The sequence below is a fragment of the Eleutherodactylus coqui genome, chromosome 5, assembly GCF_035609145.1.
Source record: "Eleutherodactylus coqui strain aEleCoq1 chromosome 5, aEleCoq1.hap1, whole genome shotgun sequence".
NCBI classification, from domain to species: Eukaryota; Metazoa; Chordata; class Amphibia; order Anura; family Eleutherodactylidae; genus Eleutherodactylus; species Eleutherodactylus coqui.
In genome coordinates this window covers 25,508,565-25,536,223 of record NC_089841.1, presented here as the reverse complement: position 1 = coordinate 25,536,223, position 27,659 = coordinate 25,508,565, and the positions used below count along the sequence as shown (strand labels likewise).

General features: G+C 44.9%; 1 protein-coding gene and 2 pseudogenes across 2 annotated transcripts in view; all 3 read left to right on the top strand.

The window, feature by feature from the left end:
- LOC136627158 (zinc finger protein 850-like) overlaps positions 1–11,603 on the top strand; it is a 65,098-nt pseudogene extending 53,495 nt beyond the window's left edge.
- LOC136627324 (zinc finger protein 585A-like) overlaps positions 1–27,659 on the top strand; it is a 525,937-nt gene that overhangs the window by 146,093 nt on the left and 352,185 nt on the right. The window lies entirely within an intron of this gene.
- LOC136627322 (zinc finger protein 420-like) overlaps positions 1–27,659 on the top strand; it is a 417,405-nt pseudogene that overhangs the window by 170,015 nt on the left and 219,731 nt on the right.

Below are 27,659 nucleotides of genomic sequence, written 5' to 3'. Positions count from 1 at the left end.
ATTACTTGCTGTGGCCCTGCTTCTCCCTCTGGCCACCCCACTGCCCCTTTCAACCTGTTTTGGTGCTGCACTTGCCTCCCCCTCTGAAGCGCTGTCTTCAGTAGGCTTTCCAACTCAGGTGGGGTCAGTCACTTCATCATCCACAAGCTCTTCCTCTGAATCCTCAGTCTGCTCCTTCCTCAGATTTACTGCCCTAACAACAACCTCACTGACAGACAACTGTGTCTCATCATCATCATCCACAAATAGCTCTTGAGACACTACTTGGGAGTCCCCACCCTCATCATCCTGAGTCTGTGAAGGGTCCAAATTTTGGGCATCGGTCACGACAAACTTCTCAGGTGGCTGATGAACCATCTTTTCCGACTCAGGGCAGGGACCCGAGAACAGTTCCTGGGAGTATGCCTGTTCTGAATCTCTCCTTTTCCCAGAGTAACCAGGTTGGGAGGAAGGAGGATCAGCCTGAGGATTTAGAGGTCCAGTCCCTTGGCTAGCGTGAGTGGACTGCATGTAACTAACTGGGTGTTATTACTGGACGCGTTATCCGTTATTTACGTCATGACCTGATCGCACTGTTTTGCTTTTAATAATGATCTACCACGCGGACCTGCAAAATGTTAAATGAAGCATAGATGCGCTCTACTAATCCTTCAGCAGCAGGCACTGTTTCACCCCACCCGGGACCTCGGCCTCTGCCCACACCCTCATTCGAACGCTCACATCCTTGACCTCGCCCCCTAGCCCTAGTCTTTATCATATTGTACAATGCACTTGGTCAAAATGCAACTCAAACTGCGAGTTATTTTGCGTACACGTATAGACCAAAATATACACCGTAAACGGTAATAGCATGCTGTTGTTAGATAGCGTGGATTGACAGGACGCACACAGGGGTATATAGCGTATGCTTAAAGCCCCCCAAAAAATAAAAAAATGATAGGAGTTTTGTTACTTCCTATTTCCTCTCTGTACACCACTAGCAGTATACTGGATAAAACCGGTAACAGTATACAACTGGGATGCTTGAGAATACTTTGTGCGCACTGCTGCTCCCAGCCAGCCAAACTGCTGATGCACACAATGAGAGGAGTTGTACTCCTAGAAAGGACTGTTGGGTTCTTGGAGCAAGGATCCCTGCCTAATCACAACCTCTACCCTACGCTATCGTTTTCCCTGAATTCCAGCAGGTCTGTCCCTCAGCTAATGCAGCATGCGTGTTAGGCGAGCCTCAGGTGACCTCCCACACCCATCCTATCTAAATCAGTAAACAGGTAGTCCCATGACAGGCTATCCAATGCCTATTCTATATTGAGTGCTAGAAGAAGCAGTGGTGAATTCTGGGATTGTGCGATGTGGACAAGGTTCAGAATTATTCTAACATTATCAGGGGCTTGTCGTGCAGGTATAAAACCCACCATGGTCCTTGTGGATCACGGAGGGAAGATATTTATTTATCCAGTTGGCAAAAATACTAGTAAAATTTTATAATCCAGGTTTTAGAGGGAAATGGGGTGGTTATTCTTTGGGGTGGTGTGGTCCTTATTGGGTTTAGGAATTACTATTATATGAGCATCTAAGAACTCCTCAGGTATATGTTTTCCTAATAAGAGGTCATTGTACAGATGAACCAGGGGGTCGATAAGGGACTCTGCAAACTTTTTATAGTAGAGGGCAGTCAGCCCATCAGGCCTTGGGGCTTTGCCTAGCTTTAGGTTTTTTTATGGTTTCTTCTACCTCCTCCACCCCAATGGTTTGGATTAAATCAATTGTTGATTTGGGTCTAGTTGCGGTAGGGAGATCTTGTCCAAGAAGGACTGTGATGCTAGTGGGTGCCTCTGTGGTTTATATTTATAGACGGAGCTATAGAAATCTCAAAATGTCTGTGCAATTGTGTGGGTATTTGAGGTGTAGTTCCCGTTGTTGGATGGGATAGAGTAAACTGTGAGTCTCTCTCTTTGCCTAAGCTTTGTGGCTAACAGCTTATCGGGTTTATTAGCCAGTCAGTAGTAACAGGCTTTCGTCCACTGGAGGGCCCTCTCAACCTGGTCTGTGTAGAGGAGATTCAACTAAAGCTTAACATCTCTTATTTCTTTAATCTGGGCTAAGCTGGAGAGCTGTTGGTTCGCTCGCTCCAGGATGCCCAACCGCGCTCCAGGTTTACTATGTTCCCAGTTCTCTCTAGCTTAATGTGTGACGCGATATTAATGATCTGTCCCCTCATGTATTCTTTATGTGCTAACCAGACCCAAACCGGTTGTGAGTTGGGGATGACATTCGTATCTAAGTAGGTTTTGAGTTGGTCATTAATTTAGGAATAAGACACTGGATTTTTAAAAGAGGTTCATTAAGTCTCCATCTTGCAGAGTGTGAGTGTGTGAAAGTTGATCCAGGAAGTGCAATATAAGTATATCATGGTCCGACCAGACACATGGGATATTTCTGGCCTGAACCAGTGCCGGCAGAATCAAAGGGGATACGAGGATCTAATCTATGCGTGAGTAAGGCTTGGGCAGAGAGAAGGTGTAATTCCTTCTTGCTCCATGATTCTCCCTCCACACATCCGCTATTGCCAAATCCACCAGTGCGGCCCTCAATGAGACTCGCTGAGCTGGACATAGTCTATCAAGACCCGAGTAAGAACAATCCATAGAGAAGGACCGCACCATATTGAAATCTCCTATCCAATAAATGTGAGTATCTGGAATGTTTCGGAGTTTATTGGCTGCCATGGAAAAGAGTTTATGTGAATTTGTGGTAGGAGCGTAGGAGTTAACTATTGTTACTTTATTATCATAGAGAGAGCCCTGCAGAATAAGGAATCTGCCCTGTGGATCAGCTTCCATATGGGTGACGATCAGGAGGAGAAAGTTATAATGAGGATAGTAACCCTCTGGTGTTTCTTAGGGGCTGTTGAGGAATATATTTTAGAGTACTGGGGGTGAGGAGGAGAAGTGAGTCTCCTGTAGGCAAATAATGTCTGGTTTAAATTTCAAATATTGGGCCAGAGCTTTGCGTCTTTGTAGAGGCACATTAAACCCCTTAACTTTATGAGATAGGATAACTACCATTTTGCTGATTGTTTATTATTATATCTCAGTTCTTGGATGAGAGTCTCCATGGTTTCTACCCATTCGAGGCCTAGAAGGCCCTGATCTAGGAATTACAGCCCTTCCACAGGGAGCTTGTCTAGAAGATCCTACATATCGGAGGAGATAGACATAGTGCTTACATGTGGATGTTACCTTAGATAAAAACACATAGCTGGGAAAACTTACAACTAACAGAAACATAGCCACAATGTATTGGGCTTGTAAACGCAGAGTGGTCCAGACGTCAGGCGCGTTCCCCATAATATGTGAGACACCCACCACGTCCATGGACGTTTCAGAATAGCACTTGAACAGCTAATCGCCCAGGGTGGCCCCCAGTGATAAGGAATGTCTTGAAATGTCTCTTGGGGGGTCAGAGAGATGCTTTGTAAAGACTAGTAGATGAATAAAGTCCAAAATTACAGCCCCCTCCATGTAATTCCCCACCCCAGGTGATGCTGTGTTACATATGGAAGAGTACCATATAGTCCCGTAGTTGAATGGAGCTCCACATCACTGGGAGGGCCGATCTTGGCATGGAGATACAGTCATTGACCAGGTTCTCATTGGCCGCTGGCCTCTGGGTGTCACGACATTCGGAGAATCGAGGGGAAATCTTTCTTCCACCAAAGCACATCTTCCTTCTTCCAGGATTCAGAAATAATATATTTGCTGGATGATCTTCACGTTCAATGTGAAGGGGAAGTTCCATCTATAATGGATATTCGCTCTTTGTAAAACTTGAGTGAGAGGACTCAGACTTCTTCTTTTAGCCAGAGTGATTGGGGCAATATCCGCATAGATCTGGACAGACCTCGGAAGCCCCAGGAGCACGGTCAGATTTTTTGCAGCTGCTGGTATCTGGTCGCTCATCGCGCCATAATGGAGTTTGAGGACAATGTCTCTTGGCAGATTTGGGTTGTTAAGTGTGGCCAGGGCACGGTGGATACGGATGATACGTAAGCTTTCTTAAAGGGGTTCTGACATGAAAAAAAAAAAATTGTACTCACCTTGCCTGGCCCGATCGCCAGGCATGTCCCCTCCAGCCGGCATCTTCTTCTGTGCCTTTAAAGCAGAGCAGGAGCGATCAGAAAGACCGCTTCCTGCTCTGGTCCGTCCGTCAGGCACTTCCGAGGTCAACGGACGGACCGCCACAGCAAGCACGTCACAAGCAGTGCTTGCTGTGGGCGGCCCGTCCGTCCTGGCTGAACTCCGGAGTGCTGAGCATGCGCAGTGGAGACGCGGCCCGTCCTGACTCCTGTCAGAGGGCACCTCTCCACTGCGCATGCGCGTGATCCCGGAGCGGCGCGGCTGCTGGAGGAAGAAGACTGCCTGCCGGGAGGCATACTAGCACTTTCTGCTTAGGTTAAGCAGCGCTGCTGATTAGAGCCACCTGATTGGCTCTTCGGCACCACGTGACTGCACAGCGTGCACCAATCAGGTGGCTCTAGTCAGGCTGCTTAACCTAAGCAGAAAGTGCTAATATGCTGCCGGGAGATGACCCCCCGATGTCAACAACAACAGGAGAACAGGTAAGTATAAGATTTTTATGCTTTAGCAGCCATTAACCCATGGGTTCCCTGGGTCCATTAGGCAGACCAGGGAACAATGGCTGCTAAAGCATAAAAACATTATTCGTGTCTGAACCCCTTTAAGAGACTTGTGTTAGCAGCGCAGAGAACAAATTAGTTGCAGCTTCATGGATGTTAGTGATAGCCTCTGGCATACCTCTGATTCGGATATTGGCCCGTCTACTTCAGTCTTCCAGATCCTCACATTTCAATTCTAAAGCTTCTATCTGCTCAGAGTAATCTTCGCCCCAGCTCGTTCCTCATCCAGGGCATCTACTATGTCATCTGTCTTGTGTTTCAGATCCGTAGTACGTTGTCCTACATCATGTATCTGGCCGTTGATATCGCATAGTGTAGATGGTAATTCTGCTTTAAAGAGATGTTGAATACGAAGAAAAAGCGCTGTAACTAGAGATGAGCGAGTATACTCGCTAAGGGCAATTGCTCGAGCGAGCATTGCCCTTAGCGAGTATCTCCCCGCTCGAGAGAAAAGGTTCGGGTGCAGGCGCGGGGGAGCTGTGAGTTGCGGCAGTCAGCGGGGGGGGGGGAAGGGGGGCGGGGGGGGGGAAGAGAGATCTCCCCTCCGTTCCTCCCCGCTCTCCCCCGCAGCTCCCTGCTCGCTGCCGGCACCCGAACCTTGTCTCTCGAGCGGACAGGTACTCGCTAAGTGCAATGCTCGCTTGAGCAATTGCCCTTAGCGAGTATGCTCGCTCATCACTAGCCGTAACGGAGTCTTCTGATGTTGATAGTGGGAGGACAGATAGGTCTCCTAGCGGTGGAGATGTTGGGTTGTCCATATGTGGAGTCTGAACCTGTGACCTCTCCAGTTCGGATGGGCTGGGTCGGGGGCTTGAGAATAGTTCTGGGAGTATGCTCTGGGATGTAAAAGGTCATGATTTATTCTGTTTGCTGTTTTTCTTTGTCTTAATGACAGACTTCAATCCGGCTCTCAATGAAATATCCAGGATGGGGGTGGAGCACAGGTCACGAGTGAAGAAGAAACATCGTGCCCGTGTATGTGGCCTTCCAGCTTAGTGGGGGTCCTAGTGGGTCTGCTGCATATAACTAGAAATAGGAAATTGAATTGGCCAGCAGTACGGGGGCCTGAGCAGATTCCGCTGGTTGTGGTTCTTTGCAAAAATCGCTGTGCATGAACTGTAGAATATATATGTACTATCAGAGCCTGCCACTAGGTGGCGGCAGCATCCCGGTAGAAAGGATTTGTGAATGCAGTATCGAGATCTGCCACTAGATGTCATCAGTGCTATGGGGGGATGTTGAATGGAGATGCAGTTTCATGTTTCGCCACTAGATGATAGCAGTATCTTGGAAGGAGATATTGTGATGTGTCTGACAGTCCCCTTGGTCTGGAGCGGGGGACGGGCTGACTGCTTCTGAGGTCAGTTTTTGACCTGCCTCCTTTTTCTTTCCCCCCTTTCCTTCTCTTCAGCTCTTTTCTCCCTATCCTTTTGCTTTATTTCTGTGTTGGGCTTAGGTGGGAGCGGTGGGGAATCGGCAACACTCACCCCCTCAGGCATGGTGATCGAACACTGCAGCTGAGCTCCACCTGTGCTGTGCTGCCCTCTGCTGGTGTGTCTGAGCTTGCCGTTTGTCCGGTGGGCTCACAGGACAAGCCGTGGACACGGCCTCTAGGCTGGTTGACTGGGCAGCAAAAACCCAGGCTGCGGCTTCAGACCCGTCACTAGGCTCCAAGTCCCCTCCGGCCGCTGATCTTCAGGGGAGTGATTGATTTAGGCCTGATGTATCTTCCCATTCAGCTGGAGTATAAACTATATATGGATGACATGTGATACCGTTATAGGTGATAACACATGATGGGCATTTACCGCCCAGACATGAAACACCCCTATGTGAGCGGGAACTACTATTCATTATATGATGTCTATACTGATGAGGGAGAAATGGTTTTCCAGCTCCGGTACTAAGGGTCCTTTTACACTGACCAACTCTAGATCTGATGTAACCAGCGCTGATCGGTAGGCAGGTCAGTCGCTGCTGAGTTACTTTTAGTTTTACATGGGCCAAGAATCGCTGCTATGGGAACTAATGATCTTTAGTCTGATGGCTGATGCACATAGGCCGGCTGGTCATCTCCTCGGTAATATGGAGGGAGGTAAAGCTGAAAAGCGAGTGTCACTAGTATGTCCGCTCAGGGATGTCTGGGCCATGTAAAAGAGATTTAAGGAACCATTAATTCCTATTAGACTCATCAAGCTGCTGTGTGCTAACACAATACTGAAGATGGAGGCAAAGACCCCGATAACAGAATCCAGAATGTGGAGACATAGACCCAAAGAACAGAGGATTCTTTAGAGGATGTAAGTCTAGTGCTGGATGTCTGGGATGTCGCTCACCAGAGACTTGGCAGGAAGACACCGAGGTGCTGATCATCATGAAGATCCCACTCAGACAGCCACTATTTCCCATCTGACTTCTATCCATCTATTTCATAGACCGCACTTAGATCCTTTATAGCCAATTAGACTATTAACATGAATGTGTTTTTTATGTGGTTCACAGCATGTCCTATTCTGGTTTGATTCACGGACCAGAATCAGACATGCAATGTCTACTGCCTGCCAGCATGGGGCAGCACACAGTCCGTATGTGCCCATGTGATGTCCAATGCGAGTTCTCAGCACAACTCGCACTCAGCCATCTGAATATGGCCGACCAGATAAATCATATTTCAGGTGTCACATCTTATCTCTCAGCTGTGAGTGAATGCGGTTTCTTAGAATCCCACTCCCTTACATTGTACTGTAGATTATACAATCCCGCAGTGTGTGATCTCACCGTAATACTCTTCCAGTTGCCATAAATGGGCACAATTGGGAAACAGATTCCGAGTAGTTTCATCCTAATATAACGTCTGAGCCGATTATAAGGGGGTTGGAGATAAAGTAACGGCTTACAGATGTGTTTTCTAATGGCTCCAAAGAGTTTGTTCAGAATCAGGAAGAGTCTAATGGCCGGACCGCCATCAGGGCAGGATAAATGGTTACAGAGGCCCCCGCTGACCGCTGGCTGCTGCCTGCCTGTCAATAAAGATATCAATATGTCCTGAGCCAAGTCAGTGATCGCCAAGTCAGTGATTACACATGACTGCTGCGTTAGAAGATTCTGCTGCCGGCACCCCGTCAATTGATTTCAGGGAAGGGCTTTAAATATAAGCCCTTCCCTAAAAATCCGAATGAAGTGTGACAGCTGCGGTAGAGAATTGAAGAATTCCTCTGCTGCATCTGTCACAGATGTGGACGATGTAGCAGCGGAGAATTATTTTTACTAGAGGGATGAAGGAAAAATCTGCCGCATGCAGCAGATGTGTTCTTCATCCTTGTGGGGGTCACGGCAGCCGCAGATAGGTAGGTATATTTCTTATTTTTTTACACTAAAGGTTTTCTTTTTCAGGGAGGGGCTTATGTGTAAAGCCCTTCCCTGAAAAAGAATGCAGGGGTGCCGGCAGCAGTCGCAGCTCCACTGAAAACAATGCATGGACCTGCATTCACGAGTGTTTTTGCACGTACATAGTCACGCACTGATGTGCGCACAAAAACACGCTCGTGTGAAGCAACCCGCAGGGTGGAAACACTCGGCGCAGTTGGCCACACAAAAACCTGGCATAATTACATGGCGACTGGCTGCAGTCGGTGGGCACGGTCTGGTTGTGTGTGACCGGCCACAATGTGTCCTTTCATCCATGTTTATTTTTTTAACAGGAAACAGAGCCCCAGAACCAACCTTAATACATAAATACAATACCAGAACCAAGGTCATAACATGATTACAACACCAAAACCAAGCTTGGTGATGTACATACATACAATACCAGAACCAAGCTTGGTACGTAAATACAGCAACTGAGCCAAGCTGTGTACATGTAAACAGAACCAGGAACTGTATTTCCCCTTTATGACCAGTTTCAGACGAGCGCATTAAGGGCACAGTTTACAGATGTATCGCAGCCTGACTGCAGGTCTACAGACCCGAACTCGCGGCATGACCGGGAACTATGAAGTGTATAGGCTGCAGGAAGAAGCAGGGGCATACAAAGAACCCTTGGGGACCTAGAGCAAATCTCAGACCCCCCCCCCCCCCGGAATAAATTAAAAAGTATGTAATATATTATTTTTTTCCTGTTTTCTTGCAACAAAACTTACTTCTCCTCCCTCTTCCCATTAAGCTGCTGCTGCTGCAACCACTAGTTGATAGTTCAGTGCCCCTCCCCCTCCCTTTACATCCAATAATATGCCTATTGTGGTCTTACTTGATGTAATATTGCCCCCTGCCATGGCCTCAATTAGTAATGTGACTCGCTCTAAGGCTTCAATCAATAATATGACCCCCACTCTGTGGCCTCAGTTAGTATTGTGACCTCCTATGCTCCCAATCAGTGGCATAACTAGAGTCTTATAGGACTCAGAATAAACTTTAAACAGCAAAAGGTATCAGCTCCATCATCCTCCAATGTCCCCCAAACAGACCTCATGTTCCATTGCCCCATTATCCTCCATTGTGCGCTCGCTCTCTCCGGCTCACAACGTGACCTCACTTCTTTCCCCCCTGTGCGGTCAGTCAAACTACAGTAAACGCTGGAGCCGGGGAGGGAGGTCACTCTGTCAGCCTATGAGAGAGCGGGACATGACAGTACCGTGAGTAAGACTGTCAGCACTAGTACTTGCAGGAGTCCCCGTACCTTTGAGAGCAGCGGCAAACATGGTGACCGTAAACCTTGGCCTGGAAGAACATGCCTCCCTGCCCCGATCTGATGTGACAGCATATCGCATTATTGAATGCACTAAGCTGCTTTACAGATGAGCAGTTCTATATTTGCTGCACACCGTGTGTTACTGACATCCGGCTTCATGGGAGATTTCTTTATGGAAAAACAGAAACTGATGTTGGTGCAGAAATGGCCGAACTCCATCTGTATGGAATATACTATTCCTGTAGCTACCGAGGACAGGAGCCCGGGTCTTGTGGAGGACTCTGCAAATTACTCTTCATGACCCTTATCAGATCCCCAGATCCCCTATATTGATGGAAACCAGAATTAGCTACTTTTAAGTCCCAATTCACATCTGTAGTTTTTGATGATTTGTTCTTCACTGACAATCACTTGGTGTTTAAGTGAGCTGCAAACCAAGTGACTTCGAAAGTTGAGCGATTCTCACTCAGTTTCTCTGTCAGGATCCGTGTTTACATGGGCAGACAGTCATCCATAATGGCTCTCTTCAGTGATAGCTCTAGCAGCTGTCAGCCTGTGTAAAAGCACCCTTAGATGATGATTACCTTTTTCTACATGACTTGTTATTTGTATAGAAATGTTATAAAATATCAGCATCATTTTTAAAGTCTATAGTATTAAAGAATAATCGGCTTTATTCTTGGCAGATGAAGGTATCGGGAGCTCAGAGAGACATCTGATATCTGCAGATTGTAAAGCAGAGGATTGCGGTATCACACAAGATACATATGAAGAACCTGCCATTATCCCAGATATCTCCTCAGCCCTTCACAGCAAAGATCCATCATCGGATCCTCTTATACAGGTCCCATCTTCTGATTCATCACAGACTGATGAGCAGAATAGATGTCACAGGAGGGGAGAACATCATGGAGCTCACACAAGAGAGAAGACATATTCATGTTCAGAATGTGGGAAATGTTTTGCTGATAAAACACATTTCCTGCGACATCAAGAATTTCACACAGGAGAGAAGCCATTTTCATGTTCAAAATGTGAGAAATGTTTTGCAGCAAAATCAGCCCTTGTTACACATAAAAGAATTCACACAGGAGAAAAGCCATTTTCTTGTTCAGAATGTGGGAAATGTTTTGCAGCAAAATCAGCCCTTGTTATACATAAGAGAATTCACACAGGAGAAAAGCCATTTTCTTGTCCAGAATGTGGGAAATGTTTTATAAAAAAATCAGCCCTTGTTACACATAAGAGAATTCACACAGGAGAAAAGCCATTTTCTTGTTCAGAATGTGGGAAATGTTTTACAGTGAAATCAGCCCTTGTTACACATAAAAGAATTCACACAGGAGAGAAGCCATTTTCTTGTTCAGAATGTGGAAAATATTTTGCAGCAAAATCGGACCTTGGTAAACACCAGAGAATTCACACAGGAGAGAAGCCATTTTCTTGTTCAGAATGTGGAAAATATTTTGCAGCAAAATCGGACCTTGGTAAACACCAGAGAATTCACACAGGAGAGAAGCCATTTTCTTGTTCAGAATGTGGGAAATGTTTTACAATGAAAAAAGACCTTGTTAAACACCAGCGAACTCATACTGGAGAGAAGCCATTTGGATGTTCAGAATGTGGGAAATGTTTTATAGGAAAATCAGCCCTTGTTACACATATGAGAATTCACACAGGAGAGAAGCCATTTTCTTGTTCAGAATGTGGGAAATGTTTTGCAGCAAAATCGGACCTTGGTAAACACCAGAGAATTCACACAGGAGAGAAGCCATTTTCTTGTTCAGAATGTGGGAAATGTTTTACAATGAAAAGAGACCTTGTTGGACACCAGCGAACTCATACTGGAGAGAAGCCGTTTGGATGTTCAGAATGTGGGAAATGTTTTACTCGCAAATCATGTTTACTGCAACATCGAAAAACTCACACAGGAGGGAAGAGATCTTTTTAAGCCTGTTTTGTCAAACCATACAAAAAAAGGTAAAAAAAAAAGTAGTCACATGTCATACAAGAAAAGGGAAGTAATTTAGAGCACTAAGTGATGAATAAGAAATGTATGTATTTACCGATGAAGAGCTGTTAGTCAGAAACAAATATAATCCAGATAACCCACCTTTATATCAGCCGTGTACATAGAATATTTCACACTGATACATATAACTGCGTCTCTAAACTTGTTTCTAACTGTTGATAAAAGTTTACTTGTGTAACTTACATGTTTGTATTTGGGCCGATCTTTCTTCTTCCTTTAGATGATGTTTTCACCAATGAGCCCAGCAAGGGCGTCTCCCCTCCATCTCATCACTATAGGGTCATATACTAGGAAGAGTCGCACACAGTAATATACAGCTGTGATCACATGGGAAAGGTTCTACAACTTCAGTGTAACATATCAGACTTTATTTATACAGGACTATACAACTTGGGGCGCACAGCCCGATAAAACAAATCCTCCACATGTTTCACGCTCAGATGAGCTATTTACACACCAGATTTCAAAAGAGCCAAGAGTTTTATACATAAGTGACAACTTGGGAAATCTGCTGCGACATAATAGCCCATATCAGGGTGCAAACATTTACAAATCCGGTAGATACTGCCAACAGGAATACATAAGATCTTACTTAGACTTCAAGCCTAACAGAACCCGGGCGCACATCTCCATAATCCAGTAATAGTCACGTAGGAAAGGTTTTCTGTGCCAATCACCTCCCTGAGAGGAAGGATTAACCCCTTTAATGTGTCAGGAAACAGAGACATACTGCTAGATCCCAAGCATGCTTATGGTGACAACTTGCAGAAAATTAATATTTGTGGACTTACGGCGTTACTCTTTTCACCAAGAACATTTTTGAAACCACAGAATTACCTTGATTCTTCTTTATTGATTTAACTAAAACAGACAGTAATGATGCATTTCAGGGACACAGCCCCTTCCTCCCAAACAGTTGGGTAAGGTACAATAATTAAGATAGGAGAGTAAATAGAGTAAAAGAAATGGGAGAAAGGAAAAGAGATGCACAAAAAAGTACAAATTATCAGTGGAGAGTAAAAGTATCAAAGTATCGAACAGATTATGTGCTCGGGGGTTCGTGAAGAATCGCTGTATCTGTTAGTTTATATAGTTAGTGTGATTTAGTTAGCAGACTAGTATTATGTATGGATCATGAATAGAGATGAGCGAGCACCAAAATGCTCGGGTGCTCGTTACTCGAGACGAATTTTTCGCGATGCTCGAGGGTTCGTTTCGAGTAACGAACCCCACTGAAGTCAATGGGCGACTCGAGCATTTTTGTATATCGCCGATGCTCGCTAAGGTTTTCATTTGTGAAAATCGGGGCAATTCAAGAAAGTGATGGGAACGACACAGAAACGGATAGGGCAGGCGAGGGGCTACATGTTGGGCTGCATCTCAAGTTCCCAGGTCCCACTATTAAGCCACAATAGCAGCAAGAGTGGCCCCCCCCCAACAACTTTAACATCTGAAAAGCCCTCATTAGCAATGCATACCTTAGCTAAGCACCACACTACCTCTAACAAAGCACAATCACTGCCTGCATGACACTCCGCTGCCACTTCTCCTGGGTTACATGCTGCCCAACCCCCCCCACGACCCAGTGTCCACAGCGCACACCAAACTGTCCTTGCCCAGCCTTCAGCTGCCCTCATGCCACGCCACCCTCATGTCTATTTATAAGTGCGCCTGCCACAGGAAAAGCAGGCACACATTGCAGAGGGTTGGCACGGCTAGGCAGCGACCCTCTTTAAAAGTGGCGGGGCGATAGCCCACAATGCTGTACAGAAGCAATGAGAAATCCAATCCTATGCCACCTCCATCTGGAACTGCACACGTGGGCATAGCAATGGGGAACCTATGTGCCACACACTATTCATTCTGTCAAGGTGTCTGCATGCCCCAGTCAGACCGCGTTTTTTTATAAATAGTCACAGGCAGGTACAACTCTGCAATGGGAATTCCGTGTGCACCCACAGCATGGGTGGCTCCCTGGAACCCACCGGCGGTACATAAAAATATCCCATTGCATTGCCCATCACAGCTGAGGTAATAATGTCATGTTTAATGCAGGTGGGCTTCGGCCCACACTGCATGCCCCAGTCAGACTGGGGTTCTTTAGAAGTGGAAACAGATGCATTTACAACTCCCTGTCGACCCACAGCATGGGTGGGTGCCAGGAAGCCAGCGGCGGTACATAAATATATCCCATTGCAGTGCCCAACACAGCTGATGTAGCGTCAGCTGTAATGCAGGTGGGCTAAAAATTAATTTGATTACACTGTAGGCGAGGGCCCACAAAAATTGCTGTATCAACAGTACTAATGTACCTCTGAAAAATTGCCCATGCCCAACCAAGAGGGCAGGTGAAACCCATTAATCGCTTTGGTTAATGTGGCTTAATTTGTAACTAGGCTTGGAGGCAGCCCAGTTAAAATAAAAATTGGTTCAGGTGAAAGTTTCAACGCTTTAATGAGCATTGAAACGTATAAAAATTGTTTAGAAAAATTATATGACTGAGCCTTGTGGGCCTAAGAAAAATTGCCCGTTCGGCGTGATTATGTGAGGTTTCAGGAGGAGGAGCAGGAGGAGGAGGAGGAATATTATACACAGATAGATGAAGCAAAAAGGTCCCCGTTTTGGATGGTGATAGAGATGGATGCTTCCATCCGCGGGTGCAGCCTACGTATTGCTTAGGTATCGCTGCTGTCCGCTGGTGGAGAAGAGAAGTCTGGGGAAATCCAGGCTTTGTTCATCTTGATGAGTGTAAGCCTGTCGGCACTGTCGGTTGACAGGCGGGTACGCGTATCCGTGATGATTCCCCCAGCCACACTAAACACCCTCTCTGACAAGACGCTAGCCGCAGGACAAGCAAGCACCTCCAGGGCATACAGCGCGAGTTCAGGCCACGTGTCCAGCTTCAACACCCAGTAGTTGTAGGGGGCAGAGGCGTCACCGAGGACGGTGCTGCAATCGGCTACGTACTCCCTCACCATCCTTTTACAGTGCTCCCGCCGACTCAGCCTTGACTGGGGAGCGGTGACACAGTCTTGCTGGGGAGCCATAAAGCTGTCAAGGGCCTTAGAGAGTGTTCCCCTGCCTGTGCTGTACATGCTGCCTGATCTCCGCGCCTCCCCTGCTACCTGCCCCTCAGAACTGCGCCTTCGGCCACTAGCGCTGTCGGATGGGAAGTTTACCATCAGTTTGTCCACCAGCGCCCTGTGGTATAGGATCATTCTCGAACCCCTTTCCTCTTCGGGAATGAGAGTGCAAAGGCTCTCCTTATACCGTGGATCGAGCAGTGTGTACACCCAGTAATCCGTAGTGGCCAGAATGCGTGTAACGCGAGGGTCACGAGAAAGTCATCCTAACATGAAGTCAGCCATGTGTGCCAGGGTACCTGTACGCAACACATGGCTGTCCTCACTCGGAAGATCACTTTCAGGATCCTCCTCCTCCTCCTTCTCCTCCTCCTCTGGCCATACACGCTGAAAGGATGACAGGCAAGCTGCATCTGTACCCTCAGCAGTGGGCCAAGCTGTCTCTTCCCCCTCCTCCTCATGCTCCTCCCCCTCCTCCTCCTCCTCTGGCCATACACGCTGAAAGGATGACAGGCAAGCAGCATCTGGTATCCAAGGAGGCGGCAGCATCAACGGTGTGGAGATTGTAAAAAAAAGGGTTTTATTGCTCCATAAAATGGCGACGTTTCGACTTAATCTAAGTCTTTTTCAAGCCTAATACATTGCCATGAACACACATCTTATATAGTGAGGACAGACAGGGAGGACACTCCTCCAACTCCTTAATCAGTAAGTAATACAACACACATGAAACAAAAAACAGACATGGACTATACAAAAGACAAGGTTCTCTACACATATACATTAAGGTAAAACCTGGACTGCATCCATGTGTTGGGCTGCTCCACACAGCGTTCCACTATGCCTCCATTCATGTGTTCAGCCGGATATACTGTCAGGTGAATCTTCCCGGCGCACCGCGCGTACGTGGATTGCGTCACAGCCAACCACAGTAACACTGCCGATCAGCGTCTCGACCATCCACTATATGGCGCTGACTCTATCAGGAACTAGTCATGCATAAGGGCACTTCTAGGATTAGAATAAGCACGGCCAACCACAAGATGGCACCTCCGTAATAGAAAACAATGGAGCACGCCAACCAAGGGTGCCTATACATAAAGTATATTATATATAATAGCAAAAATTACTTTGGCACATAAGGGAATACTGCAATTCACAAAAAGCTCACAAGGTGCCAGCAAAACATTAAAGTCACCTATACTAATAAGGCAAAACAGAAGAGAATAATTGTAAATAATAAAACCTATATCCAAAAAATAAAAAATTTTGAGCAAAAAATTTTTTTAAGAAAATAAAAAAAAAAAAAATGAAATAAGTGTTGAAAATAAAAAAACATGATGTAGTATATGCGCATGTGTATAAAGAATAACTGTATAATGGTGAAAAAAATCTAAATAAATATACATAAGTTCCCGAAAAAAAATTCACGAAAAAAATATTAAATATAAATAAAAACCAACATATAACTGGACAAAAAGTGGACAGAAAATAGCAAACCTAAATAGGTGTGAATAACTAGTCTTTCAAAAGTACGGTGCATAAGCAAGTAAACTTCAAAAAAATTATAAAGATGCATAAAAAAAATTTTTTTAAAACGCTAATTGAAAAAAAATTTTTTTGCTTTATTGATACGGAAAAAAATTTTTTTTTTTTTTTTAGATAATGCATGACAATGTTACAAAGAAAATACAAATTGTCAACTGACAATATTAGACATAATAAGGACATAATTATAATAGTGAATAAATAGCCGGAAAAGACGCGAACTGTGGAGAAGACCAACACAGAGACCAGGAGAGAAATCTAGGGAAAAAAGAAAAGGATTAAAAACAGGCATCTAAAAACTATATACATCAGATGAGGATCCTTAAATATAAGGGGCAAAGACATACTCCATGTTTAAACCGAAAGGATGTAACGTACTGAGGGTGTGAATCCAGCGCAACTCTTTCTTTTTGAGAAGAGCCTCCCTGTCACCTCCTCTGGTCAACGGTGGAACATCATCAATAATCCTGAATTTAAATTGACTTATACTATGCTTTTTCTCATGGAAATGCTTGGGGATCGGCAGGTCCAAGCACTTGGTACGTATAGTACTCTTATGTTTAATCATACGACTACGCGCTTCAAGAATCGTTTCCCCCACGTATCCAAGTCCGCAGGGGCAGGTGACCAAATAGATGACATAAGAGGAGGTGCAGGAATATCTCTTCCTAATTTTGAATTTCTGGCCTGTATATGGATGATGAAAGCTATCACCCTTGACAAGATTGCCGCAGCAAACACAGCCAAGACAGGGAAAATTGCCTTTCTTGGCGGGTGCTAGTACTCGCTGTGTATGACTCACCTTCGGTACAATTGATTTCACTAACTTGTCACGTATGTTCGGGGGTCGTCTATAGGCCATCATCGGTTTTTCGTTAAATTCTGGTACCACACTTAAGCCTTTTGTCAGAAGGGACCAATGTTTGTTTATTATGGAAGAGACCTGCCCACTATGTCTACCAAAAGTGGAGATAAAAGGCACTCTTGCTGGTTTGGTGGTTTTACTTTTAGGTATCAACAAGGTGTCACGCTGCAGTTGTCGTACTCCGTCAACTGCCCTGTTAATAAGAGGTCTCGGATAACCTCTCTGCAAAAATTTATTTGCCATCTGCCTCAATCTCTTTTCAATGGCAGTATCATCAGTGATTCTACGCACCCGTAGGAGCTGACTCCACGGGAGGGAATTTACTGTTGGTCTAGGATGAAAGCTGTCATAGTGTAAGATACAGTTCCTATCAGTCGGTTTAACATAGAGGTCTGTCAAGAATTTTTCACCGTCATAGCATACCATTGTATCCAGAAACTGGATAGACTCTTCGGATGAACTTAAAGTAAATTGTAATTCCTGATAATGTGAATTCAGTTGCTGATGAAACAAATTAAGTTCATCCTGAGAGCCACTCCATACCACAAATATGTCATCTATGAAACGAAACCAGGCCTTAACCCGTGGCCAAAATTCAGATGTATGTATAAACGTTTCCTCAAAGTGACGCATATACAGATTTGCATAGGTGGGTGCGACATTAGACCCCATGGCGGTGCCCTGCCGCTGCTCAAAGAACATCCCCCCAAAAGAAAAATAATTCCTGGTGAGGATGAATTCGAGCAGCGACAGGGCAAATGCCTCACACCCTGGGGCCCAGTCGCACCCCACCATGTAGTGTCTTACAGAAGCTAGCCCTTTCTGGTGTTGGATCGACGTATAAAGAGAAACCACATCGAATGTGGCTAGAACACATGGACCCGAGATTTCAATCTGTTTTAATTTGCATAGAAAATCACTCGTATCTCTGATATACGAGGAAGCATTCTCTGCCCAAGGGCGAAGCATCTTGTCCAGGAATTTTGCAGAATTAGCAAATATGGAATCACGTCCAGAGACGATCGGTCGCCCTGGGGGGTTATTCAATGACTTGTGGATTTTTGGCAACAGGTATAGTACAGGAACACGAGGGTATAATGCATCAAGGAAACGTGATAATTCGGAATCTATGACTCCCTCTATGACCGCATCATTTAACATAACCCTCAACTGAACCTGAAGCCTCAAAGTGGGATCACCTTTTAGTTTGACATACACTTCTGTATCATTAAGTTGTCTGAATGCTTCATTGTTGTATCCTTCAGTGTCAAGGGTAACAATAGCGCCGCCCTTATCGGCTGGCTTTATTGTTATCGCACCATCTTGTGCCAAGTTTCTTAATGCCATGCGCTCCTCCCTTTTAAGATTGTAATTACCTATTTTATGCTTCGAGTGAGATCTCAATCTTTTAACATCTTTTTCCACAAACGAAACAAAAGTCTCCAAGCAATGGTTATTGGGAAGAGGTTGATAATGGCTTCTGTTGTGGAGTCCGACACCCCTGAGGGAAAAGCGCTCAGTGGCACCAGACTGCAGAAGAGAAGCCACATCAGGTGAGGGACATACAGCAAATTGATTCTTAAGACGTAAATTACGAAAGAAGCGTTTAAGGTCAAGATCCAATTGGAACCAGTCAGTTTCTGTCCATGGGCAGAAGGATAGGCCCTTTGACAGGACACTCAATTCATAGTCAGTCAAATTTTTTGAAGATATATTTACCACCAACGTACTCAGTTCATCGGGCGTCTCGGTGGTAGCCGTTGGGTATTGTGACGTAGCATCATATTCATCCCGTCTTTTCTCCGTCCTCCTGTGTTTAATTCCTCCTCGTCTAAGTCTTGACCGTCTTTTTTCTTTCTCTTGTTTGCCTGTGTAGGGCCTAAAAAAGGAGGATTAGAGATAGAGGAATACCCCCCAGAGCCATCTGTAGAGTCTGAATAAGACGATGACCATCTATATCCTCTTCTTTGTCTCCATTGTCTTTTCTGAGTCCTACCCCTAGGGGGTCCAAATGAGTCCACTCTGTTGCCTCTAGTTCTCTGGAACTGCCAGCTGAATACCATACCCGAGGCGTAGTCCTTTTCATCTCGTATCCACTTTATGCGTTTGCCATCCTCAATCTCTTGTTTGTGAAGTTGTAGGGAGTTGGTAATCCTTGAACGTTTCTTGTCCCATTCGGATTGAGAAATTTTCTCAAGGAGCTCCTGCTCAACATTCGTCCGTTGTTCGGTATACTGTCGAATCTCAATCTGTAAGAACTCGATATTAAGTAATATAATATCAAAAGCAAATTTATTAATAATTCCCTCAAACTTCTGACAAAAGAGAGGGTTGTTTGCCATCAGAGTCGGGCGAGTGTGTGGTCTTAAACCCCTCGGTATACGTTTTGCCTTAAAATATTCTTTAAGCGTGATCATATGCAGCTGGTGGGATATAATCCGACGACTCAACATCTCCCATTTTTTAATCATCATGTCAATAGTAGGTGTACACAAAAATGACCCATCAGAGATATCTGCAAGCAGTCTCTCAGAATCCTCATCAGTGTAATAGAACAAGGAGCTTGTAGAGGCACCGTCCTCTAAGTCCGTATGCGCATTCATACCTCTAGTGGGTGCTCGCCGGTGGTCCATGCCGTGTCAGTAGAAATAGGAAAGGTGCGTAGAATCACTGATGATACTGCCATTGAAAATAGATTGGGGCAGATGGCAAATAAATTTTTGCAGAGAGGTTATCCGAGACCTCTTATCAACAGGGCAGTTGACGGAGTACGACAACTGCAGCGTGACACCTTGTTGATACCTAAAAGTAAAACCACCAAACCAGCAAGAGTGCCTTTTATCTCCACTTTTGGTAGACATAGTGGGCAGGTCTCTTCCATAATAAACAAACATTGGTCCCTTCTGACAAAAGGCTTAAGTGTGGTACCAGAATTTAACGAAAAACCGATGATGGCCTATAGACGACCCCCGAACATACGTGACAAGTTAGTGAAATCAATTGTACCGAAGGTGAGTCATACACAGCGAGTACTAGCACCCGCCAAGAAAGGCAATTTTCCCTGTCTTGGCTGTGTTTGCTGCGGCAATCTTGTCAAGGGTGATAGCTTTCATCATCCATATACAGGCCAGAAATTCAAAATTAGGAAGAGATATTCCTGCACCTCCTCTTATGTCATCTATTTGGTCACCTGCCCCTGCGGACTTGGATACGTGGGGGAAACGATTCTTGAAGCGCGTAGTCGTATGATTAAACATAAGAGTACTATACGTACCAAGTGCTTGGACCTGCCGATCCCCAAGCATTTCCATGAGAAAAAGCATAGTATAAGTCAATTTAAATTCAGGATTATTGATGATGTTCCACCGTTGACCAGAGGAGGTGACAGGGAGGCTCTTCTCAAAAAGAAAGAGTTGCGCTGGATTCACACCCTCAGTACGTTACATCCTTTCGGTTTAAACATGGAGTATGTCTTTGCCCCTTATATTTAAGGATCCTCATCTGATGTATATAGTTTTTAGATGCCTGTTTTTAATCCTTTTCTTTTTTCCCTAGATTTCTCTCCTGGTCTCTGTGTTGGTCTTCTCCACAGTTCGTGTCTTTTCCGGCTATTTATTCACTATTATAATTATGTCCTTATTATGTCTAATATTGTCAGTTGCCAATTTGTATTTTCTTTGTAACATTGTCATGCATTATCTAAAAAAAAAAATAAATAAATTTTTTTCCGTATCAATAAAGCAAAAAAATTTTTTTTCAATTAGTGTTTTAAAAAAAAATTTTTTATGCATCTTTATAATTTTTTTGAAGTTTACTTGCTTATGCACCGTACTTTTGAAAGACTAGTTATTCACACCTATTTAGGTTTGCTATTTTCTGTCCACTTTTTGTCCAGTTATATGTTGGTTTTTATTTATATTTAATATTTTTTTCGTGAATTTTTTTTTGTGAACTTATGTATATTTATTTAGATTTTTTTCACCATTATACAGTTATTCTTTATACACATGCGCATATACTACATCATGTTTTTGTATTTTGAACACTTATTTCATTTTTTTTTTTTTTATTTTCTTAAAAAATTTTTTTGCTCAAAATTTTTTATTTTTTTATTTTTTGGATATAGGTTTTATTATTTACAATTATTCTCTTCTGTTTTGCCTTATTAGTATAGGTGACTTTAATGTTTTGCTGGCACCTTGTGAGCTTTTTGTGAATTTGCAGTATTCCCTTATGTGCCAAAGTAATTTTTGCTATTATATATAATATACTTTATGTATAGGCACCCTTGGTTGGCGTGCTCCATTGTTTTCTATTACGGAGGTGCCATCTTGTGGTTGGCCGTGCTTATTCTAATCCTAGAAGTGCCCTTATGCATGACTAGTTCCTGATAGAGTCAGCGCCATATAGTGGATGGTCGAGACGCTGATCGGCAGTGTTACTGTGGTTGGCTGTGACGCAATCCACGTACGCGCGGTGCGCCGGGAAGATTCACCTGACAGTATATCCGGCTGAACACATGAATGGAGGCATAGTGGAACGCTGTGTGGAGCAGCCCAACACATGGATGCAGTCCAGGTTTTACCTTAATGTATATGTGTAGAGAACCTTGTCTTTTGTATAGTCCATGTCTGTTTTTTGTTTCATGTGTGTTGTATTACTTACTGATTAAGGAGTTGGAGGAGTGTCCTCCCTGTCTGTCCTCACTATATAAGATGTGTGTTCATGGCAATGTATTAGGCTTGAAAAAGACTTAGATTAAGTCGAAACGTCGCCATTTTATGGAGCAATAAAACCCTTTTTTTACAATCTCTACACCGTTGATGCTGCCGCCTCCTTGGATACCATTGCATTTATTTGGGGTTTGGTTCATGACCCCACAGGTGGCTTGGCATATACAGACTGTAACCTCTGCACTGAAGTGCATGTGTTAGGTGTGCTGCGGGACTTTCCTATTTCTACTGACCAGGCAAGCAGCATCTGTCCCCTCAGCAGTGGGCCAAGCTGTCTCTTCCCCTTCCTCCTCATGCTCCTCCCCCTCCTCCTCAACGCGCTGAGATATAGACATGAGGGTGCTCTGACTATCCAGCGACATACTGTCTTCCCCCGCCTCCGTTTCTGATTCCAAAGCGTCTGCCTTTATGCTTTGCAGGGAACTTCTCAAGAGGCATAGCAGAGGAATGGTGACGCTAATGATTGCAGCATCCCCGCTCACCATCTGGGTAGACTCCTCAAATTTTCCAAGGACCTGGCAGATGGCTGCCAACCAGGCCCACTCTTCTGTAAATAATTGAGGAGGCTGACTCCCACTGCGCCGCGCAAGTTGGAGTTGGTATTCCACTATAGCTCTACGCTGCTCTTAGAGCCTGGCCAACATGTGGAGCATAGAGTTCCACCATGTGGGCACGTCGCACAGCAGTCGGTGCACTGGCAGATTAAATCGATGTTGCAGGGTCCGCAGGGTGGCACCGTGCGTGTGGGATTTGCGGAAATGTGCGCAGAGCTGGCGCACCTTTCCGAGCAGGTATGACAAGTGGGGGTAGCTTTTCAGAAAGCGCTGAACCACCAAATTAAAGACATGGGCCAGGCATGGCACGTGCATGAGGCTGCCAAGCTGCAGAGCCGCCAGCAGGTTACGGCCGTTGTCACACACGACCATGCCCGGTTGGAGGCTCAGCGGCGCAAGCCAGCGGTCGGTCTGCTCTGTCAGACCCTGCAACAGTTCGTGGGCCGTGTGGCTCTTCTCTCCTAAGCTGAGTAGTTTCAGCACGGCCTGCTGACGCTTGCCCACCGCTGTGCTGCCACGCCGCGTCACACCGACTGCTGGCGACGTGCTGCTGCTGCTGCTGACACATCTTGATTGCGAGACAGAGGTTGCGTAGGAGGAGGGTGATTTAGTGGAGGACGCACTCCGCCATCATGTTTTTGAAAGCCTCCGTTTCCACAAGCCTATACGGCAGCATCTCCAGGCTGATCAATTTGGCAATGTGCACGTTTAACGCTTGAGCGTGCGGGTCCGTGGCGGCGTACTTGCGCTTGCGCTCAAACAGCTGCGCTAGCGATGGCTGGACGCTGCACTGAGAGACATTGCTGCATGGGGCCGAGGACAGCGGAGGTGAGAGTGTGGGTGCAGTCCGGGCGACGGTCGTGCCTGTGTCCTGAGAGGGGGGTTGGATCTCAGTGGCAGGTTGGGGCACAGGGGGAGAGGCAGTGGTGCAGATCGTAGGCGGTGAACGGCCTTCATTCCACCTTGTGGGGTGCTTGGCCATCATATGTCTGCGCATGCTTGTGGTGGTGAGGCTGCTGGTGGTGGCTCCCTGGCTGATCTTGGCACGACAAACCTTGCACAACACAGTTCGTCGGTCGTCTGCACTCTCAGTGAAAAACTGCCACACCTTTGAGCTCCTCGGCTTCTGCAGGGTGGCATGGCGCGAGCGGGCGCTTTGGGAAACAGTTGGTGGATTATTCGGTCTGGCCCTGCCTCTACCCCTGGCCACCGCACTGGCTCGGCCTGTGCCCACACCCTGACTTGGGCCTCCGCATCCTCGGCGGCGTCCACGTCCTATAGGCCTACCCCTACCCCTCAGCATGGTGTATTAGCAGTAGTGCAGAAACAGAACGCTGTAATTAAATGTGCCGCTTATTGACCTGTGGTTGGAGGCTGACTTCGTTTACGGAACCACAGGAAATAATTAGGCGCAAGCCTGCTGTAACACTTAGCTGGCTGCGTATTTATTTGGAGAAATACTACCCCCAGCAGACACGGACCCAGAACACTGAGCAGAGTGACAGGCAGGCCAAATAGATTTTTTCCAAATATTTTTTTCAAAAGGACCACTGCGTATATACAATCTATAATATGTCTTCTGGCCCTGCCTACACAATTCTGTCCCTGGACTGTGTCATGGAACTGCAGTGTTGCACTGTTATTAACTGCAACAGACCGGTGATTTCAGAGCCAGGAAATAATTTGGCGCAAGCCTGCTGTAACACTTAGCTGGCTGCGTATTTATTTGGAGAACTACTACCCCCAGCAGACACGGACCCAGAACACTGAGCAGAGTGACAGGCAGGCCAAATAGATTTTTTTCAAAAACTTTTTTCAAAAGGACCACTGCGTATATTCAATCTATAATATATGTCTTCTGGCCCTGCCTACACAATTCTATCCCTGGAGTATTACTGCAGGGCGCAATGCTCTGCATGGCCGATATACCAAAAAAAAAAAAGTGCAACACTGCTAAAAGCAGCCTCCACACTACTGCACACGGTTAGATGTGGCCCTAAGAAGGACCGTTGGGGTTCTTGAAGCCTACACTAACTCCTAACACTCTCCCTACAGCAGCTCCAACACGATACCACTGTCCCTGATCTCTGTCACAACGCATCTGAGGCGAGCCGCGGGAGGGGCCGATTTTTATACTCGGGTGACACCTGATCGCCCCAGCCACTCACTGCAGGGGGGTGGTATAGGGCTTGAACGTCGCAGGGGGAAGTTGTAATGCCTTCCCTGTCTTTCAATTGGCCAGAAAATCGCGCTAACGTCTCAGAGAGGAAAGTGAAAGTAACCCGAACATCGCGTGGTACTCGTTACGAGTAACGAGCATCTCGAACACGCTAATACTTGAACGAGTATCAAGCTCGGACGAGTACGTTCGCTCATCTCTAATCATGAATAGAGGAAGGAGGGTTTGTTAAGAGTAACAGTACGCAACCTAAGTTCACTCTACTCCAATATAATTGATAACTACATAAATAGTCCAGACAATCTGAATACAGAACTGGCTAAAATAATAATAACAATGGCAAGAAAAACTATATAAGTACTGTTATAGAAATTCATCAGATTAGATAGAGTTAAAATAAGAGTCATAGATGACCACACACCTTAGAAGTAACCAGATGAGACTAAGTGTTCTGATTTTGACAAAGGAATATCAGCTCTTTCCATGAACTGCCTCCTCATCATTTTTTATAGATGGGTTAAAGAAAGTGGTACGATATGCATAGACATAGGTTGTCTCACAAGTATGACAAAATCAAGGCATATTACTAAATACATTCTAGGCAGAAAAATAATCTTCCCAGGCTGAGATGGTCTATGATTCTATAAGATGGTCTACGTGATGTTGAAATCAACATTTGCAAATATTGAGTTGATATCATGTGGTTATTCAGTTAGTCCATAAAGAACATCAGAAAACTCACACAGGAGAGAAGCCGTTTTCTTGTACAGAATGTGGGAAATGTTTTACTCACAAATCAGATTTACTACGAAATCAAAAAGTTCACAGCGGAGAGAAGCAGATTTTTTAAAACCTGTTTTATCAAACTGTCAAAAAAGGTAAAAATAAAAAAAGTAAAGTGACATGTCATACACAAAAAAGGGAAGCAATTTAGACAATAAGTGATAAATAAGACTTGTATGTCATTACTAATAAACATCTGTAATCCAGAAACAAATAATATCCAGATAACCCACCTTTATATCACCCGTGTATACAGAGTATTTCGCACTTTTTTCTAAGGCCGCCTGCAGACGGCCAGGTCGGATCCCGCTGTGAGAATTCTCGCAGCAGGATGCGGACCCGTGCCGCTGCAGAGACCTGCGGCTCACCTGCTCTCTGCGTCTTCTGTTCCTTCTATGCGCCGGCTGATTGCCAGCTGGCTCATGCGCAGAGTGGAGCCGGCCCATCTCCACAGACATTTCTGTGCGGGCCTCTGCGAGACCCGCACAGAAATAGAACATGCCGTGATTTGTTTTGCTTGTGTGTCTTCACGCGGACAAATCACGGCCATCTGCATAGGATTGTGGTTTGTAATGCAATCCTATGCAGGCGGACATGGGCAGAAATTCTGCAGGAAATCCCGCCGCGTAATTTCTGTCCGTGTGCAGGGGGCTAACTGTTCATAAAAGTTTACTTGTCTAACTTACATGTTTGTATTTGGACCGATCTTTCTTCTTCCTTTAGATGATGTTTCCCCAGAACTAATGAAGATGAGGGAGAGCTGGTACCCATTATGTGTATAAGTAGTGAGGGGAGAATCACTGCAGATCCCGGACTTTGTGGAGTTTATTAGCACATTTTTTGTTTTGAAAATGATCATTTCATAGATGATCCTAAGAACCGTATTACGCCACTGACCCCAGCAAGGGTGTCTCTGACCCATCTCATCACTATAGGGTCATACACAGTAATATACAGCTCTGTTCACAAGGAAAAGGTTCTACAACTTCAGTGTAAAATATCAGACTTTATTCATACAGGACTATAAAGCATGGAGCACACAGCCCGATAAAACAAAGACTATGCTTTTCACACTCAGATGAGCTCTGAACACGCCAGATTTCAAGGGAACCAAGAGTTTTATACAGAAGTGACAACTTGGGAAAGCTGGTGCGACATAATAGTCCATATCAGGGTGAAACATTTATAAATCTTGAAGATACTGCCAACAGAAATACATAAGATCTTACTTAGAATTCCAGCCTATCAGAACCCGGGAGCACATCTCCATAATCCAGTAAGATGTAGGAAAGGTTTTCTGTGCCAATTGCTACCCTGAGAGGAAGCATTAGCCCCCTTAATATGCCAAGAATCAAAGAAATACTGCTAGATTCCAAGCACGCTTATGGCGACAATTAACTTGCAGAAAATTAATATTCGTGGACTTACAGCGTTACTCTTTTCACCAAGAAGATTTTTGAAACCACAGAATTACCTTGATTCTTCTCTATTGATTTAACTAAAACAGACAGTATTGATGCATTTCAGGGACACAGCCCCTTCCTCCGAAACAGTTGGGTAAAATGCTAAGTACAATAATTAAGATAGGAGAGTAAATGGAGTAAAAGAAATGAGAGAAAGGAGAAGAGATGCACAAAAAAGTACAAATCATCGGTGGAGAGTGAAAATATCAAAGTATCGAACAGATTATGTGCTCGGGGGTTCGTGAAGAATCACTGTATCTGTTAGTTTATATAGTTATTGGGATTTGGTAAACAGACTAATATTATGTATGGATCATAACTAGAGGAAGGAGGATTGTATTGCCTAAAACATGTCCATCTCCCACATACCATGAATTATAAGCAGGATTTTCTTGTGATAATAACGTACGGAGGCCAAAATGTGTCTCTACAATTCCAAGAAGTTGTACTATGTTATAATTAGTTGAGAGTTTTCAAAAGGTCAGCGTGACCCTTCCTGAAGTCTTACAGATTTCAGGCCTTCTTAAAGGGACTAGATTTCTCTAACAGTAGCAAAAACAAATGGTATGGACCGATTAAAAATAAACAAATAGACCGATGTAAAATATGCATGATATCTGACCCAAGTTAATTAAAAACAAGGGAGAATGAGTGTAATTGTAAACATGGGGAATATTGTGCACAATTGGTTATAACTGTAAATTAGAGGTAGAAAAGAATTTTTTTATGGGAGAAAATACTGCTAGTTTGGTGATTATTATTAGTAAGAGATGTAAAACTATATAACAGCAAGGGGCACAGCGGTGGAGCAGATTAACAGCTGGACAACTAGAAACAGTAAGTGTATAAATGTTTATGCCAGAAGGTAGTACTGCTGAATTACAGGAGAAAGGTGATTAAAGTGTCAACGGGGAAAAGGCAAGGGAGACATTGTGGATAGATGGTGGGTGCAGCTCTAATTGCTGAAGCAGCTGGAAAGGGAGGGATGTGGGTAGTGCTGCTGGATGAGGCGCTAACAGCTGGAAAGAGT